The sequence below is a fragment of the Gouania willdenowi genome, chromosome 6, assembly GCF_900634775.1.
Source record: "Gouania willdenowi chromosome 6, fGouWil2.1, whole genome shotgun sequence".
Classification (NCBI taxonomy): domain Eukaryota; kingdom Metazoa; phylum Chordata; class Actinopteri; order Blenniiformes; family Gobiesocidae; genus Gouania; species Gouania willdenowi.
Genome location: NC_041049.1, coordinates 33,941,857 through 33,958,455, shown reverse-complemented (window position 1 = coordinate 33,958,455; position 16,599 = coordinate 33,941,857). Strand labels below are relative to the sequence as shown.

The 16,599-nt window shown below is 44.9% G+C and overlaps 1 protein-coding gene and 32 non-coding genes across 37 annotated transcripts in view; all 33 read right to left on the bottom strand.

Annotated features, from left to right (window-relative positions):
* The window catches only part of nell2a (neural EGFL like 2a), a 186,950-nt gene that overhangs the window by 80,500 nt on the left and 89,851 nt on the right, over positions 1-16,599 (bottom strand). The window lies entirely within an intron of this gene.
* Positions 2,356-2,427, bottom strand: trnad-guc (transfer RNA aspartic acid (anticodon GUC)). The gene has a single exon. It is a non-coding gene; the product is annotated as a tRNA-Asp (tRNA).
* Positions 2,698-2,769, bottom strand: trnae-cuc (transfer RNA glutamic acid (anticodon CUC)). The gene has a single exon. It is a non-coding gene; the product is annotated as a tRNA-Glu (tRNA).
* trnad-guc (transfer RNA aspartic acid (anticodon GUC)) lies at positions 3,265-3,336 on the bottom strand. The gene has a single exon. It is a non-coding gene; the product is annotated as a tRNA-Asp (tRNA).
* Positions 3,595-3,666, bottom strand: trnae-cuc (transfer RNA glutamic acid (anticodon CUC)). Its single transcript has one exon. It is a non-coding gene; the product is annotated as a tRNA-Glu (tRNA).
* trnad-guc (transfer RNA aspartic acid (anticodon GUC)) lies at positions 4,161-4,232 on the bottom strand. The gene has a single exon. It is a non-coding gene; the product is annotated as a tRNA-Asp (tRNA).
* On the bottom strand, positions 4,494-4,565 carry trnae-cuc (transfer RNA glutamic acid (anticodon CUC)). The gene has a single exon. It is a non-coding gene; the product is annotated as a tRNA-Glu (tRNA).
* Positions 5,044-5,115, bottom strand: trnad-guc (transfer RNA aspartic acid (anticodon GUC)). The gene has a single exon. It is a non-coding gene; the product is annotated as a tRNA-Asp (tRNA).
* trnae-cuc (transfer RNA glutamic acid (anticodon CUC)) lies at positions 5,378-5,449 on the bottom strand. The gene has a single exon. It is a non-coding gene; the product is annotated as a tRNA-Glu (tRNA).
* trnad-guc (transfer RNA aspartic acid (anticodon GUC)) lies at positions 5,945-6,016 on the bottom strand. Its single transcript has one exon. It is a non-coding gene; the product is annotated as a tRNA-Asp (tRNA).
* On the bottom strand, positions 6,275-6,346 carry trnae-cuc (transfer RNA glutamic acid (anticodon CUC)). Its single transcript has one exon. It is a non-coding gene; the product is annotated as a tRNA-Glu (tRNA).
* trnad-guc (transfer RNA aspartic acid (anticodon GUC)) lies at positions 6,842-6,913 on the bottom strand. The gene has a single exon. It is a non-coding gene; the product is annotated as a tRNA-Asp (tRNA).
* trnae-cuc (transfer RNA glutamic acid (anticodon CUC)) lies at positions 7,180-7,251 on the bottom strand. The gene has a single exon. It is a non-coding gene; the product is annotated as a tRNA-Glu (tRNA).
* trnad-guc (transfer RNA aspartic acid (anticodon GUC)) lies at positions 7,747-7,818 on the bottom strand. The gene has a single exon. It is a non-coding gene; the product is annotated as a tRNA-Asp (tRNA).
* trnae-cuc (transfer RNA glutamic acid (anticodon CUC)) lies at positions 8,081-8,152 on the bottom strand. Its single transcript has one exon. It is a non-coding gene; the product is annotated as a tRNA-Glu (tRNA).
* Positions 8,647-8,718, bottom strand: trnad-guc (transfer RNA aspartic acid (anticodon GUC)). Its single transcript has one exon. It is a non-coding gene; the product is annotated as a tRNA-Asp (tRNA).
* trnae-cuc (transfer RNA glutamic acid (anticodon CUC)) lies at positions 8,979-9,050 on the bottom strand. Its single transcript has one exon. It is a non-coding gene; the product is annotated as a tRNA-Glu (tRNA).
* On the bottom strand, positions 9,532-9,603 carry trnad-guc (transfer RNA aspartic acid (anticodon GUC)). The gene has a single exon. It is a non-coding gene; the product is annotated as a tRNA-Asp (tRNA).
* On the bottom strand, positions 9,878-9,949 carry trnae-cuc (transfer RNA glutamic acid (anticodon CUC)). The gene has a single exon. It is a non-coding gene; the product is annotated as a tRNA-Glu (tRNA).
* On the bottom strand, positions 10,445-10,516 carry trnad-guc (transfer RNA aspartic acid (anticodon GUC)). The gene has a single exon. It is a non-coding gene; the product is annotated as a tRNA-Asp (tRNA).
* On the bottom strand, positions 10,783-10,854 carry trnae-cuc (transfer RNA glutamic acid (anticodon CUC)). Its single transcript has one exon. It is a non-coding gene; the product is annotated as a tRNA-Glu (tRNA).
* Positions 11,325-11,396, bottom strand: trnad-guc (transfer RNA aspartic acid (anticodon GUC)). Its single transcript has one exon. It is a non-coding gene; the product is annotated as a tRNA-Asp (tRNA).
* trnae-cuc (transfer RNA glutamic acid (anticodon CUC)) lies at positions 11,662-11,733 on the bottom strand. Its single transcript has one exon. It is a non-coding gene; the product is annotated as a tRNA-Glu (tRNA).
* trnad-guc (transfer RNA aspartic acid (anticodon GUC)) lies at positions 12,229-12,300 on the bottom strand. Its single transcript has one exon. It is a non-coding gene; the product is annotated as a tRNA-Asp (tRNA).
* On the bottom strand, positions 12,563-12,634 carry trnae-cuc (transfer RNA glutamic acid (anticodon CUC)). Its single transcript has one exon. It is a non-coding gene; the product is annotated as a tRNA-Glu (tRNA).
* trnad-guc (transfer RNA aspartic acid (anticodon GUC)) lies at positions 13,130-13,201 on the bottom strand. Its single transcript has one exon. It is a non-coding gene; the product is annotated as a tRNA-Asp (tRNA).
* Positions 13,476-13,547, bottom strand: trnae-cuc (transfer RNA glutamic acid (anticodon CUC)). Its single transcript has one exon. It is a non-coding gene; the product is annotated as a tRNA-Glu (tRNA).
* trnad-guc (transfer RNA aspartic acid (anticodon GUC)) lies at positions 14,018-14,089 on the bottom strand. Its single transcript has one exon. It is a non-coding gene; the product is annotated as a tRNA-Asp (tRNA).
* trnae-cuc (transfer RNA glutamic acid (anticodon CUC)) lies at positions 14,352-14,423 on the bottom strand. The gene has a single exon. It is a non-coding gene; the product is annotated as a tRNA-Glu (tRNA).
* Positions 14,919-14,990, bottom strand: trnad-guc (transfer RNA aspartic acid (anticodon GUC)). Its single transcript has one exon. It is a non-coding gene; the product is annotated as a tRNA-Asp (tRNA).
* Positions 15,265-15,336, bottom strand: trnae-cuc (transfer RNA glutamic acid (anticodon CUC)). The gene has a single exon. It is a non-coding gene; the product is annotated as a tRNA-Glu (tRNA).
* On the bottom strand, positions 15,832-15,903 carry trnad-guc (transfer RNA aspartic acid (anticodon GUC)). Its single transcript has one exon. It is a non-coding gene; the product is annotated as a tRNA-Asp (tRNA).
* trnae-cuc (transfer RNA glutamic acid (anticodon CUC)) lies at positions 16,177-16,248 on the bottom strand. Its single transcript has one exon. It is a non-coding gene; the product is annotated as a tRNA-Glu (tRNA).

Below are 16,599 nucleotides of genomic sequence, written 5' to 3'. Positions count from 1 at the left end.
TGAGTTGTGGGGCCTCACCCACGCTGGGGCCTCCCCTGGGCTGTGCTAGGTGGGTGTGTGTGGTGGCGCGGCCGGTGGCTCCTGTCCTGGCGGATCCGCGTCGGGGTGGTTGGTCTGCTGGCTGGGGGCGCCGGGCCCCGTGGGTGCCGTGTCTGGGCAGGGGTGCCCCGGGGGTGGGTCTCTGGGTTCGGCGTCTCGGGGTGCGCCCTCCCACCGTCTGCCAGGGGACGGGCTGCGGCTCGGCGAGGTGCCGCGCCGCCTTGGGCGGGGTGGGGCTGTTGGCTGGGGCCTGCTGTCCTCCGGGCTGTGCTGGCGTCGAGGGTGTCTCATGTCGGCGCGGGGGTGATTGGGGGTGGTCTCCGTGGGTGGGGGGGGCTCTGCTGGCGACATTGATGTGGGGTTGCGGTGCCTGGCTGGGGGAGCATGGGTTCGCCTACCTATCGGTCCGTGGCTGGCGGGGTGGCCCTGCTTGGGTGGTTGGTGGCGTCCTCTCTCGTCGGGGGGGCCGGGGCCGCCCACCTGTGGAGGGTGCTATGTCGTGGTGTCGTGCGGGCCTGTGCTGGCCCTGGTGTGGGAGCTGGCCTCTCTCCTGCGCGGTCGCCGCCTGCTTTGGCGGGGCGTGCCGCTCTGGGCCGGCTGGCGGCGGGGGTCGCCTCCTGGACTGCTGGGGGGATGTGGCTGGTGCCTGGCTCCGCCTGGGGGGGCGGTCCCGCCGTGCTCCGTATGGCCGTTGCGGTTCGGGGGGTGCCGCGGGGGGTCTCCGGCTGTGCTGCTCGGTGCGTCTCTGGGGCCCGCGGTGCCGTGTGCCCGTCTGCGCCGTCTGCCCTCTCCGGTGGCCCGCCGTGCGGACGGGCCGGGCTCCTACCAGACAGGCCTCCTACATGGACACTTCACATCACTCACTCCCAGCTGGTCTGGCTCACCCACTTGTTGCACCACACTCACATACCCAACCCTTGGGGGGCTGGATGGTGGGGCTGGGGGTGGAGGGGGCCGCCGCCTGCGCTACTAAGTAGTGGCGCGGGGGCGGCACTCCCACCTCTGGCTGCCCTACTAATCCCTCCAATTTTAATTACACCTCAACACACCACCCCCCGGAGGGTGAGACCACCACTTCCACCCTCCGGAGCTATACACCACATACACATATATACACATAGGCTGGATGGGGAGCACCGCTCCCCTCCATCCACCCTTTTTTAATAGCACTTCATACATTCACTAAACACATACATTCACTCAGGGGATAGGGAAGTGCCTCTCCATTGGAGAATGGAGTGCCTCTCCATTCTCCATTGGAGAATGGAGAGGCACCATAACAGGGTGGTGGGTAAATTAACACATCTGGGCCTGTCGGGTGGGGGCCCGGCCCGTCTGTTGATGGCTGGGCTACCATGTGGGGATCGGGGGGTGCGGTCGGGCATGGCGGGGCGGTGGGTCTCTGGGGGGTATTGCTGGGGGCTCCCTTTGCGGGGTCTCTCCGGGCGGTGCCGGCATGGTGGGGCGTGGGGGTGCCCCTTCCCTGCGGGTGGGGCTTGGCGCTTGTCTTGTTTCCTGGTTTCCTTGGGGGCGTGCCTCGCGGCGTGTGGGTCCGGGGTGGCTTGCCGTGCCGGTGTGGGGGGTGGGCGCGCTGGGGGGTGCCGACGTTTGGGGCGGGGTTGCTTGGCGCTCCGGGGTGGTGCTCTTTGCTGGAGGGCGGCTCTAACTGTTCCGGGGGGTTGAGGTCGATATCGGCCACTTGGTAGGTCTGTCCTGCTATTTGCGGGCTGGAGGATGGGTGGGTTCTGCGCCTTTGGCTGGGGGCTGCTGCTCCGCATCGATTGTGTACCTTTGGGGTCCCTCTCTCCTGTGGAGGCGCCCGCCGGTCGCTTTTGCGCCGGGGGGGGGCATTGCCCCGTGGCCTGCGCTGTCCGGTGGGGGGCGGGACCTGGGCATCTGTCTTTGTGCCGTCTGGGGCTGCGCTGGGTTGTGGCCTGTTCGTGGGCTGGGGGGTGCCCCCCACGGAGGTCTGGCCCGGGGGCTCGCCCTTGGGGATTCCCTGTCCTGCGGTGGTGCCCTTTGGGTCCGGCGGGTCTGGCCGGCTGGCTGGGCCGGTCCTGGCGTGGGTCTGCCGGGGCGGGTGGTACGGGCCGCGCCCTGCCATACCTGCGGGTGCGGCCCCGGCTTGGGCGGCACCCTGTGAGCCGGGCTCTGCGGTGAGGCTGGGGCCTTTGGTGGGGGGAACTGGTAGTCAACTCATGGTCGACACAGTCCAGTTTATGCACTTCTCCAAATTGGAGGTATAAAGTCAGTCTAGATGGCTCTGGAAAACCAAACTATGGTATTTGAAGTATAAAGGGTTTTGAAGTTATAGATCTCCCTGTCGGGGAATTGAACCCCGGTCTTCTGCGTGACAAGCAGAGATACTGGCCACTATACTAACAGGGACAGTGTCCCTAAGTTTGAGGACACGCTATTGTTGCTCACGGTGCCTGCAGAGTGCCGTAATACTTTTAGAATAGATGGATGGATATATGGATAGAAAAAAAAGATAGATAGATGGATGGATGGATAGACAAAACAGATAGATAGATAGATGGATGGAAGGATGAGATTAAAGTGTGATGGTATATTCAAAGGTAAACTCGCTACAACCTTTCAAAACACTACTTTAAACCTTTGCGGTATACACTATAAGCAGCTGCTCAGTTCAAAACATTCCCTGACCGGGAATTGAACCCGGGCATTGGCGGTGAGAGCGCCAAATCCTAACCACTAGACCATCAGGGACTTAATCTGCTCATTGAATGTGTGAAATTTAAATTCCAGAACATATCAAGCGCTGAACACAATTTGGAACCAAACGGAATTGTGCAAATGTTGCTTCCACGTATGACACCATTATGGCCAGTTTGGAACAGCATTGGTGGTTCAATGGTAGAATTCTCGCTTCCCATGATAGAGATCTGGGTCTGATTCCTGGCCATGCAGAGATGCCATTCTTTAATCTTACTATTAAATATTGGTAACTTGTTTTGCCCTAGAATGTAATATTTCAAACTGTAGCAATATTACAACAGATGAAAAGTGTACCTCCTAAATCTTGGAGTTGAGTAATTCTGGGAATACAACTCAAATGCCTTTTGCGCAGAACTGGTAGTCAACTCATGGTCGACATAGTCCAGTTTATCCACTTCTACAAATTGGAAGTATCAAGTCAGCCTAGATGGCTCTGGAAAACCAAACTATGGTATTTGAAGTATAAAGGGTTTTGAAATTATAGATCTCCCTGTCGGGGAATTGAACCCCGGTCTTCTGCGTGACAAGCAGAGATACTGGCCACTATACTAACAGGGACAGTGTCCCCAAGTTTGAGGACACGCTATTGTTGCTCACGGTGCCTGCAGAGTGCCGTAATACTTTTAGAATAGATGGATGGATGAATGGATAGAAAAAAAAGATAGATAAATGGATGGATGGATAGACAAAACAGATAGATAGATGGATGAGATTAAAGTGTGATGGTATATTCAAAGGTAAACTCGCTACAACCTTTCAAAACACTACTTTAAACCTTTGCGGTATACACTATAAGCAGCTGCTCAGTTCAAAACATTCCCTGACTGGGAATTGAACCCGGGCATTGGCGGTGAGAGCGCCAAATCCTAACCACTAGACCATCAGGGACTTAATCTGTTCATTGAATGTGTGAAATTTAAATTCCAGAACATATCAAGCGCTGAACACAATTTGGAACCAAACGGAATTGTGCAAATGTTGCTTCCACGTCTGACACCATTATGGCCAGTTTGGAACAGCATTGGTGGTTCAATGGTAGAATTCTCGCTTCCCATGATAGAGATCTGGGTCTGATTCCTGGCCATGCAGAGATGCCATTCTTTAATCTTACTATTAAATATTGGTAACTTGTTTTGCCCTAGAATGTAATATTTCAAACTGTAGCAATATTACAACAGATGAAAAGTGTACCTCCTAATCTTGGAGTTGAGTAATTCTGGGAATACAACTCAAATGCCTTTTGCGCAGAACTGGTAGTCAACTCATGGTCGACACAGTCCAGTTTATGCACTTCTCCAAATTGGAGGTATAAAGTCAGTCTAGATGGCTCTGGAAAACCAAACTATGGTATTTGAAGTATAAAGGGTTTTGAAGTTATAGATCTCCCTGTCGGGGAATTGAACCCCGGTCTTCTGCGTGACAAGCAGAGATACTGGCCACTATACTAACAGGGACAGTGTCCCCAAGTTTGAGGACACGCTATTGTTGCTCACGGTGCCTGCAGAGTGCCGTAATACTTTTAGAATAGATGGATGGATGAATGGATAGAAAAAAAAGATAGATAGATGGATGGATGACTGATGGATAGACAAAACAGATAGATGGATGAGATTAAAGTGTGATGGTATATTCAAAGGTAAACTCGCTACAACCTTTCAAAACACTACTTTAAACCTTTGCGGTATACACTATAAGCAGCTGCTCAGTTCAAAACATTCCCTGACCGGGAATTGAACCCGGGCATTGGCGGTGAGAGCGCCAAATCCTAACCACTAGACCATCAGGGACTTAATCTGCTCATTGAATGTGTGAAATTTAAATTCCAGAACATATCAAGCGCTGAACACAATTTGGAACCAAACGGAATTATGCAAATGTTGCTTCCACGTATGACACCATTATGGCCAGTTTGGAACAGCATTGGTGGTTCAATGGTAGAATTCTCGCTTCCCATGATAGAGATCTGGGTCTGATTCCTGGCCATGCAGAGATGCCATTGTTTAATCTTACTATTAAATATTGGTAACTTGTTTTGCCCTAGAATGTAATATTTCAAACTGTAGCAATATTACAACAGATGAAAAGTGTACCTCCTAAATCTTGGAGTTGAATAATTCTGGGAATACAACTCAAATGCCTTTTGCGCAGAACTGGTAGTCAACTCATGGTCGACACAGTCCAGTTTATGCACTTCTCCAAATTGGAGGTATAAAGTCAGTCTAGATGGCTCTGGAAAACCAAACTATGGTATTTGAAGTAATAGATCTCCCTGTCGGGGAATTGAACCCCGGTCTTCTGCGTGACAAGCAGAGATACTGGCCACTATACTAACAGGGACAGTGTCCCCAAGTTTGAGGACACGCTATTGTTGCTCACGGTGCCTGCAGAGTGCCGTAATACTTTTAGAATAGATGGATGGATGAATGGATAGAAAAAAAAGATAGATAGATGGATGGATGAATGGATAGACAATACAGATTGATAGATGGATGAGATTAAAGTGTGATGGTATATTCAAAGATAAACTCGCTACAACCTTTCAAAACACTACTTTAAACCTTTGCGGTATACACTATAAGCAGCTGCTCAGTTCAAAACATTCCCTGACCGGGAATTGAACCCGGGCATTGGCGGTGAGAGCGCCAAATCCTAACCACTAGACCATCAGGGACTTCATCTGCTCATTGAATGTGTGAAATTTAAATTCCAGAACATATCAAGCGCTGAACACAATTTGGAACCAAACGGAATTGTGCAAATGTTGCTTCCACGTATGACACCATTATGGCCAGTTTGGAACAGCATTGGTGGTTCAATGGTAGAATTCTCGCTTCCCATGATAGAGATCTGGGTCTGATTCCTGGCCATGCAGAGATGCCATTCTTTAATCTTACTATTAAATATTGGTAACTTGTTTTGCCCTAGAATGTAATATTTCAAACTGTAGCAATAATACAACAGATGAAAAGTGTACCTCCTAATTCTTGGAGTTGAGTAATTCTGGGAATACAACTCAAATGCCTTTTGCGCAGAACTGGTAGGCAACTCATGGTCGACACAGTCCAGTTTATGCACTTCTCCAAATTGGAGGTATCAAGTCAGTCTAGATGGCTCTGGAAAACCAAACTATGGTATTTGAAGTATAAAGGGTTTTGAAGTTATAGATCTCCCTGTCGGGGAATTGAACCCCGGTCTTCTGCGTGACAAGCAGAGATACTGGCCACTATACTAACAGGGACAGTGTCCCCAAGTTTGAGGACACGCTATTGTTGCTCACGGTGCCTGCAGAGTGCCGTAATACTTTTAGAATAGATGGATGGATGAATGGATAGAAAAAAAAGATAGATAGATGGATGGATGGATAGACAAAACAGATAGATAGATGGATGAGATTAAAGTGTGATGGTATATTCAAAGGTAAACTCGCTACAACCTTTCAAAACACTACTTTAAACCTTTGCGGTATACACTATAAGCAGCTGCTCAGTTCAAAACATTCCCTGACCGGGAATTGAACCCGGGCATTGGCGGTGAGAGCGCCAAATCCTAACCACTAGACCATCAGGGACTTAATCTGCTCATTGAATGTGTGAAATTTAAATTCCAGAACATATCAAGCGCTGAACACAATTTGGAACCAAACGGAATTGTGCAAATGTTGCTTCCACGTATGACACCATTATGGCCAGTTTGGAACAGCATTGGTGGTTCAATGGTAGAATTCTCGCTTCCCATGATAGAGATCTGGGTCTGATTCCTGGCCATGCAGAGATGCCATTCTTTAATCTTACTATTAAATATTGGTAACTTGTTTTGCCCTAGAATGTAATATTTCAAACTGTAGCAATATTACAACAGATGAAAAGTGTACCTCCTAAATCTTGGAGTTGAGTAATTCTGGGAATACAACTCAAATGCCTTTTGCGCAGAACTGGTAGTCAACTCATGGTCGACACAGTCCAGTTTATGCACTTCTCCAAATTGGAGGTATCAAGTCAGTCTAGATGGCTCTGGAAAACCAAACTATGGTATTTGAACTATAAAGGGTTTTGAAGTTATAGATCTCCCTGTCGGGGAATTGAACCCCGGTCTTCTGCGTGACAAGCAGAGATACTGGCCACTATACTAACAGGGACAGTGTCCCCAAGTTTGAGGACACGCTATTGTTGCTCACGGTGCCTGCAGAGTGCCGTAATACTTTTAGAATAGATGGATGGATGAATGGATAGAAAAAAAAGATAGATGGATGGATGGATGAATGAATGGATAGACAAAACAGATAGATAGATGGATGAGATTAAAGTGTGATGGTATATTCAAAGGTAAACTCGCTACAACCTTTCAAAACACTACTTTAAACCTTTGCGGTATACACTATAAGCAGCTGCTCAGTTCAAAACATTCCCTGACCGGGAATTGAACCCGGGCATTGGCGGTGAGAGCGCCAAATCCTAACCACTAGACCATCAGGGACTTATTTTGCTCATTGAATGTGTGAAATTTAAATTCCAGAACATATCAAGCGCTGAACACAATTTGGAACCAAACGGAATTGTGCAAATGTTGCTTCCACGTCTGACACCATTATGGCCAGTTTGGAACAGCATTGGTGGTTCAATGGTAGAATTCTCGCTTCCCATGATAGAGATCTGGGTCTGATTCCTGGCCATGCAGAGATGCCATTCTTTAATCTTACTATTAAATATTGGTAACTTGTTTTGCCCTAGAATGTAATATTTCAAACTGTAGCAATATTACAACAGATGAAAAGTGTACCTCCTAAATCTTGGAGTTGAATAATTCTGGGAATACAACTCAAATGCCTTTTGCGCAGAACTGGAAGTCAACTCATGGTCGACACAGTCCAGTTTATGCACTTCTCCAAATTGGAGGTATCAAGTCAGTCTAGATGGCTCTGGAAAACCAAACTATGGTATTTGAAGTATAAAGGGTTTTGAAGTTATAGATCTCCCTGTCGGGGAATTGAACCCCGGTCTTCTGCGTGACAAGCAGAGATACTGGCCACTATACTAACAGGGACAGTGTCCCCAAGTTTGAGGACACGCTATTGTTGCTCACGGTGCCTGCAGAGTGCCGTAATACTTTTAGAATAGATGGATGGATGAATGGATAGAAAAAAAAAGATAGATAGATGGATGGATGAATGATGGATAGACAAAACAGATAGATGGATGAGATTAAAGTGTGATGGTATATTCAAAGGTAAACTCGCTACAACCTTTCAAAACACTACTTTAAACCTTTGCGGTATACACTATAAGCAGCTGCTCAGTTCAAAACATTCCCTGACCGGGAATTGAACCCGGGCATTGGCGGTGAGAGCGCCAAATCCTAACCACTAGACCATCAGGGACTTAATCTGCTCATTGAATGTGTGAAATTTAAATTCCAGAACATATCAAGCGCTGAACACAATTTGGAACCAAACGGAATTGTGCAAATGTTGCTTCCACGTATGACACCATTATGGCCAGTTTGGAACAGCATTGGTGGTTCAATGGTAGAATTCTCGCTTCCCATGATAGAGATCTGGGTCTGATTCCTGGCCATGCAGAGATGCCATTCTTTAATCTTACTATTAAATATTGGTAACTTGTTTTGCCCTAGAATGTAATATTTCAACTGTAGCAATATTACAACAGATGAAAAGTGTACCTCCTAAATCTTGGAGTTGAATAATTCTGGGAATACAACTCAAATGCCTTTTGCGCAGAACTGGTAGTCAACTCATGGTCGACACAGTCCAGTTTATGCACTTCTCCAAATTGGAGGTATAAAGTCAGTCTAGATGGCTCTGGAAAACCAAACTATGGTATTTGAAGTATAAAGGGTTTTGAAGTTATAGATCTCCCTGTCGGGGAATTGAACCCCGGTCTTCTGCGTGACAAGCAGAGATACTGGCCACTATACTAACAGGGACAGTGTCCCCAAGTTTGAGGACACGCTATTGTTGCTCACGGTGCCTGCAGAGTGCCGTAATACTTTTAGAATAGATGGATGGATGAATGGATAGAAAAAAAGATAGATAGATGGATGGATGAATGATGGATAGACAAAACAGATAGATGGATGAGATTAAAGTGTGATGGTATATTCAAAGGTAAACTCGCTACAACCTTTCAAAACACTACTTTAAACCTTTGCGGTATACACTATAAGCAGCTGCTCAGTTCAAAACATTCCCTGACCGGGAATTGAACCCGGGCATTGGCGGTGAGAGCGCCAAATCCTAACCACTAGACCATCAGGGACTTCATCTGCTCATTGAATGTGTGAAATTTAAATTCCAGAACATATCAAGCGCTGAACACAATTTGGAACCAAACGGAATTGTGCAAATGTTGCTTCCACGTATGACACCATTATGGCCAGTTTGGAACAGCATTGGTGGTTCAATGGTAGAATTCTCGCTTCCCATGATAGAGATCTGGGTCTGATTCCTGGCCATGCAGAGATGCCATTCTTTAATCTTACTATTAAATATTGGTAACTTGTTTTGCCCTAGAACTGTAGCAATATTACAACAGATGAAAAGTGTACCTCCTAAATCTTGGAGTTGAATAATTCTGGGAATACAACTCAAATGCCTTTTGCGCAGAACTGGTAGTCAACTCATGGTCGACACAGTCCAGTTTATGCACTTCTCCAAATTGGAGGTATCAAGTCAGTCTAGATGGCTCTGGAAAACCAAACTATGGTATTTGAAGTATAAAGGGTTTTGAAGTTATAGATCTCCCTGTCGGGGAATTGAACCCCGGTCTTCTGCGTGACAAGCAGAGATACTGGCCACTATACTAACAGGGACAGTGTCCCCAAGTTTGAGGACACGCTATTGTTGCTCACGGTGCCTGCAGAGTGCCGTAATACTTTTAGAATAGATGGATGGATGAATGGATAGAAAAAAAAGATAGATAGATGGATGGATGAATGAATGGATAGACAAAACAGATAGATAGATGGATGGAAGGATGAGATTAAAGTGTGATGGTATATTCAAAGGTAAACTCGCTACAACCTTTCAAAACACTACTTTAAACCTTTGCGGTATACACTATAAGCAGCTGCTCAGTTCAAAACATTCCCTGACCGGGAATTGAACCCGGGCATTGGCGGTGAGAGCGCCAAATCCTAACCACTAGACCATCAGGGACTTAATCTGCTCATTGAATGTGTGAAATTTAAATTCCAGAACATATCAAGCGCTGAACACAATTTGGAACCAAACGGAATTGTGCAAATGTTGCTTCCACGTCTGACACCATTATGGCCAGTTTGGAACAGCATTGGTGGTTCAATGGTAGAATTCTCGCTTCCCATGATAGAGATCTGGGTCTGATTCCTGGCCATGCAGAGATGCCATTGTTTAATCTTACTATTAAATATTGGTAACTTGTTTTGCCCTAGAATGTAATATTTCAAACTGTAGCAATATTACAACAGATGAAAAGTGTACCTCCTAAATCTTGGAGTTGAATAATTCTGGGAATACAACTCAAATGCCTTTTGCGCAGAACTGGAAGTCAACTCATGGTCGACACAGTCCAGTTTATGCACTTCTCCAAATTGGAGGTATCAAGTCAGTCTAGATGGCTCTGGAAAACCAAACTATGGTATTTGAAGTATAAAGGGTTTTGAAGTTATAGATCTCCCTGTCGGGGAATTGAACCCCGGTCTTCTGCGTGACAAGCAGAGATACTGGCCACTATACTAACAGGGACAGTGTCCCCAAGTTTGAGGACACGCTATTGTTGCTCACGGTGCCTGCAGAGTGCCGTAATACTTTTAGAATAGATGGATGGATGAATGGATAGAAAAAAAAGATAGATGGATGGATGGATGAATGAATGGATAGACAAAACAGATAGATAGATGGATGAGATTAAAGTGTGATGGTATATTCAAAGGTAAACTCGCTACAATCTTTCAAAACACTACTTTAAACCTTTGCGGTATACACTATAAGCAGCTGCTCAGTTCAAAACATTCCCTGACCGGGAATTGAACCCGGGCATTGGCGGTGAGAGCGCCAAATCCTAACCACTAGACCATCAGGGACTTAATCTGCTCATTGAATGTGTGAAATTTAAATTCCAGAACATATCAAGCGCTGAACACAATTTGGAACCAAACGGAATTGTGCAAATGTTGCTTCCACGTATGACACCATTATGGCCAGTTTGGAACAGCATTGGTGGTTCAATGGTAGAATTCTCGCTTCCCATGATAGAGATCTGGGTCTGATTCCTGGCCATGCAGAGATGCCATTCTTTAATCTTACTATTAAATATTGGTAACTTGTTTTGCCCTAGAACTGTAGCAATATTACAACAGATGAAAAGTGTACCTCCTAAATCTTGGAGTTGAATAATTCTGGGAATACAACTCAAATGCCTTCTGCGCAGAACTGGTAGTCAACTCAGTCCAGTTTATGCACTTCTCCAAATTGGAGGTATCAAGTCAGTCTAGATGGCTCTGGAAAACCAAACAATGGTATTTGAAGTATAAAGGGTTTTGAAGTTATAGATCTCCCTGTCGGGGAATTGAACCCCGGTCTTCTGCGTGACAAGCAGAGATACTGGCCACTATACTAACAGGGACAGTGTCCCCAAGTTTGAGGACACGCTATTGTTGCTCACGGTGCCTGCAGAGTGCCGTAATACTTTTAGAATAGATGGATGGATGAATGGATAGAAAAAAAGATAGATAGATGGATGGATGAATGAATGGATAGACAAAACAGATAGATAGATGGATGAGATTAAAGTGTGATGGTATATTCAAAGGTAAACTCGCTACAATCTTTCAAAACACTACTTTAAACCTTTGCGGTATACACTATAAGCAGCTGCTCAGTTCAAAACATTCCCTGACCGGGAATTGAACCCGGGCATTGGCGGTGAGAGCGCCAAATCCTAACCACTAGACCATCAGGGACTTAATCTGCTCATTGAATGTGTGAAATTTAAATTACAGAACATATCAAGCGCTGAACACAATTTGGAACCAAACGGAATTGTGCAAATGTTGCTTCCACGTATGACACCATTATGGCCAGTTTGGAACAGCATTGGTGGTTCAATGGTAGAATTCTCGCTTCCCATGATAGAGATCTGGGTCTGATTCCTGGCCATGCAGAGATGCCATTGTTTAATCTTACTATTAAATATTGGTAACTTGTTTTGCCCTAGAATGTAATATTTCAAACTGTAGCAATATTACAACAGATGAAAAGTGTACCTCCTAAATCTTGGAGTTGAGTAATTCTGGGAATACAACTCAAATGCCTTTTGCGCAGAACTGGTAGTCAACTCATGGTCGACACAGTCCAGTTTATGCACTTCTCCAAATTGGAGGTATCAAGTCAGTCTAGATGGCTCTGGAAAACCAAACTATGGTATTTGAAGTATAAAGGGTTTTGAAATTATAGATCTCCCTGTCGGGGAATTGAACCCCGGTCTTCTGCGTGACAAGCAGAGATACTGGCCACTATACTAACAGGGACAGTGTCCCCAAGTTTGAGGACACGCTATTGTTGCTCACGGTGCCTGCAGAGTGCCGTAATACTTTTAGAATAGATGGATGGATGAATGGATAGAAAAAAAAGATAGATGGATGGATGGATGAATGGATAGACAAAACAGATAGATAGATGGATGAGATTAAAGTGTGATGGTATATTCAAAGGTAAACTCGCTACAATCTTTCAAAACACTACTTTAAACCTTTGCGGTATACACTATAAGCAGCTGCTCAGTTCAAAACATTCCCTGACCGGGAATTGAACCCGGGCATTGGCGGTGAGAGCGCCAAATCCTAACCACTAGACCATCAGGGACTTAATCTGCTCATTGAATGTGTGAAATTTAAATTCCAGAACATATCAAGCGCTGAACACAATTTGGAACCAAACGGAATTGTGCAAATGTTGCTTCCACGTATGACACCATTATGGCCAGTTTGGAACAGCATTGGTGGTTCAATGGTAGAATTCTCGCTTCCCATGATAGAGATCTGGGTCTGATTCCTGGCCATGCAGAGATGCCATTGTTTAATCTTACTATTAAATATTGGTAACTTGTTTTGCCCTAGAATGTAATATTTCAAACTGTAGCAATATTACAACAGATGAAAAGTGTACCTCCTAAATCTTGGAGTTGAATAATTCTGGGAATACAACTCAAATGCCTTTTGCGCAGAACTGGAAGTCAACTCATGGTCGACACAGTCCAGTTTATGCACTTCTCCAAATTGGAGGTATCAAGTCAGTCTAGATGGCTCTGGAAAACCAAACTATGGTATTTGAAGTATAAAGGGTTTTGAAGTTATAGATCTCCCTGTCGGGGAATTGAACCCCGGTCTTCTGCGTGACAAGCAGAGATACTGGCCACTATACTAACAGGGACAGTGTCCCCAAGTTTGAGGACACGCTATTGTTGCTCACGGTGCCTGCAGAGTGCCGTAATACTTTTAGAATAGATGGATGGATGAATGGATAGAAAAAAAAGATAGATAGATGGATGGATGAATGAATGGATAGACAAAACAGATAGATAGATGGATGGAAGGATGAGATTAAAGTGTGATGGTATATTCAAAGGTAAACTCGCTACAACCTTTCAAAACACTACTTTAAACCTTTGCGGTATACACTATAAGCAGCTGCTCAGTTCAAAACATTCCCTGACCGGGAATTGAACCCGGGCATTGGCGGTGAGAGCGCCAAATCCTAACCACTAGACCATCAGGGACTTAATCTGCTCATTGAATGTGTGAAATTTAAATTCCAGAACATATCAAGCGCTGAACACAATTTGGAACCAAACGGAATTATGCAAATGTTGCTTCCACGTATGACACCATTATGGCCAGTTTGGAACAGCATTGGTGGTTCAATGGTAGAATTCTCGCTTCCCATGATAGAGATCTGGGTCTGATTCCTGGCCATGCAGAGATGCCATTCTTTAATCTTACTATTAAATATTGGTAACTTGTTTTGCCCTAGAACTGTAGCAATATTACAACAGATGAAAAGTGTACCTCCTAAATCTTGGAGTTGAATAATTCTGGGAATACAACTCAAATGCCTTCTGCGCAGAACTGGTAGTCAACTCAGTCCAGTTTATGCACTTCTCCAAATTGGGGGTATCAAGTCAGTCTAGATGGCTCTGGAAAACCAAACTATGGTATTTGAAGTATAAAGGGTTTTGAAGTTATAGATCTCCCTGTCGGGGAATTGAACCCCGGTCTTCTGCGTGACAAGCAGAGATACTGGCCACTATACTAACAGGGACAGTGTCCCCAAGTTTGAGGACACGCTATTGTTGCTCACGGTGCCTGCAGAGTGCCGTAATACTTTTAGAATAGATGGATGGATGAATGGATAGAAAAAAAAGATAGATGGATGGATGGATGAATGGATAGACAAAACAGATAGATAGATGGATGAGATTAAAGTGTGATGGTATATTCAAAGGTAAACTCGCTACAATCTTTCAAAACACTACTTTAAACCTTTGCGGTATACACTATAAGCAGCTGCTCAGTTCAAAACATTCCCTGACCGGGAATTGAACCCGGGCATTGGCGGTGAGAGCGCCAAATCCTAACCACTAGACCATCAGGGACTTAATCTACTCTTTGAATGTGTGAAATTTAAATTCCAGAACATATCAAGCGCTGAACACAATTTGGAACCAAACGGAATTGTGCAAATGTTGCTTCCACGTATGACACCATTATGGCCAGTTTGGAACAGCATTGGTGGTTCAATGGTAGAATTCTCGCTTCCCATGATAGAGATCTGGGTCTGATTCCTGGCCATGCAGAGATGCCATTCTTTAATCTTACTATTAAATATTGGTAACTTGTTTTGCCCTAGAATGTAATATTTCAAACTGTAGCAATATTACAACAGATGAAAAGTGTACCTCCTAATTCTTGGAGTTGAGTAATTCTGGGAATACAACTCAAATGCCTTTTGCGCAGAACTGGTAGTCAACTCATGGTCGACACAGTCCAGTTTATGCACTTCTACAAATTGGAGGTATCAAGTCAGTCTAGATGGCTCTGGAAAACCAAACTATGGTATTTGAAGTATAAAGGGTTCTGAAATTATAGATCTCCCTGTCGGGGAATTGAACCCCGGTCTTCTGCGTGACAAGCAGAGATACTGGCCACTATACTAACAGGGACAGTGTCCCCAAGTTTGAGGACACGCTATTGTTGCTCACGGTGCCTGCAGAGTGCCGTAATACTTTTAGAATAGATGGATGGATGAATGGATAGAAAAAAAAGATAGATAGATGGATGGATGAATGAATGGATAGACAAAACAGATAGATAGATGGATGGAAGGATGAGATTAAAGTGTGATGGTATAGTCAAAGGTAAACTCGCTACAACCTTTCAAAACACTACTTTAAACCTTTGCGGTATACACTATAAGCAGCTGCTCAGTTCAAAACATTCCCTGACCGGGAATTGAACCCGGGCATTGGCGGTGAGAGCGCCAAATCCTAACCACTAGACCATCAGGGACTTAATCTGCTCATTGAATGTGTGAAATTTAAATTCCAGAACATATCAAGCGCTGAACACAATTTGGAACCAAACGGAATTGTGCAAATGTTGCTTCCACGTATGACACCATTATGGCCAGTTTGGAACAGCATTGGTGGTTCAATGGTAGAATTCTCGCTTCCCATGATAGAGATCTGGGTCTGATTCCTGGCCATGCAGAGATGCCATTTTTTAATCTTACTATTAAATATTGGTAACTTGTTTTGCCCTAGAATGTAATATTTCAAACTGTAGCAATATTACAACAGATGAAAAGTGTACCTCCTAATTCTTGGAGTTGAGTAATTCTGGGAATACAACTCAAATGCCTTTTGCGCAGAACTGGAAGTCAACTCATGGTCGACACAGTCCAGTTTATGCACTTCTCCAAATTGGAGGTATCAAGTCAGTCTAGATGGCTCTGGAAAACCAAACTATGGTATTTGAAGTATAAAGGGTTTTGAAGTTATAGATCTCCCTGTCGGGGAATTGAACCCCGGTCTTCTGCGTGACAAGCAGAGATACTGGCCACTATACTAACAGGGACAGTGTCCCCAAGTTTGAGGACACGCTATTGTTGCTCACGGTGCCTGCAGAGTGCCGTAATACTTTTAGAATAGATGGATGGATGAATGGATAGAAAAAAAAGATAGATAGATGATGGATGAATGAATGGATAGACAAAACAGATAGATAGATGGATGGAAGGATGAGATTAAAGTGTACTGGTATAGTCAAAGGTAAACTCGCTACAACCTTTCAAAACACTACTTTAAACCTTTGCGGTATACACTATAAGCAGCTGCTCAGTTCAAAACATTCCCTGACCGGGAATTGAACCCGGGCATTGGCGGTGAGAGCGCCAAATCCTAACCACTAGACCATCAGGGACTTAATCTGCTCATTGAATGTGTGAAATTTAAATTCCAGAACATATCAAGCGCTGAACACAATTTGGAACCAAACGGAATTGTGCAAATGTTGCTTCCACGTATGACACCATTATGGCCAGTTTGGAACAGCATTGGTGGTTCAATGGTAGAATTCTCGCTTCCCATGATAGAGATCTGGGTCTGATTCCTGGCCATGCAGAGATGCCATTGTTTAATCTTACTATTAAATATTGGTAACTTGTTTTGCCCTAGAATGTAATATTTCAAACTGTAGCAATATTACAACAGATGAAAAGTGTACCTCCTAATTCTTGGAGTTGAGTAATTCTGGGAATACAACTCAAATGCC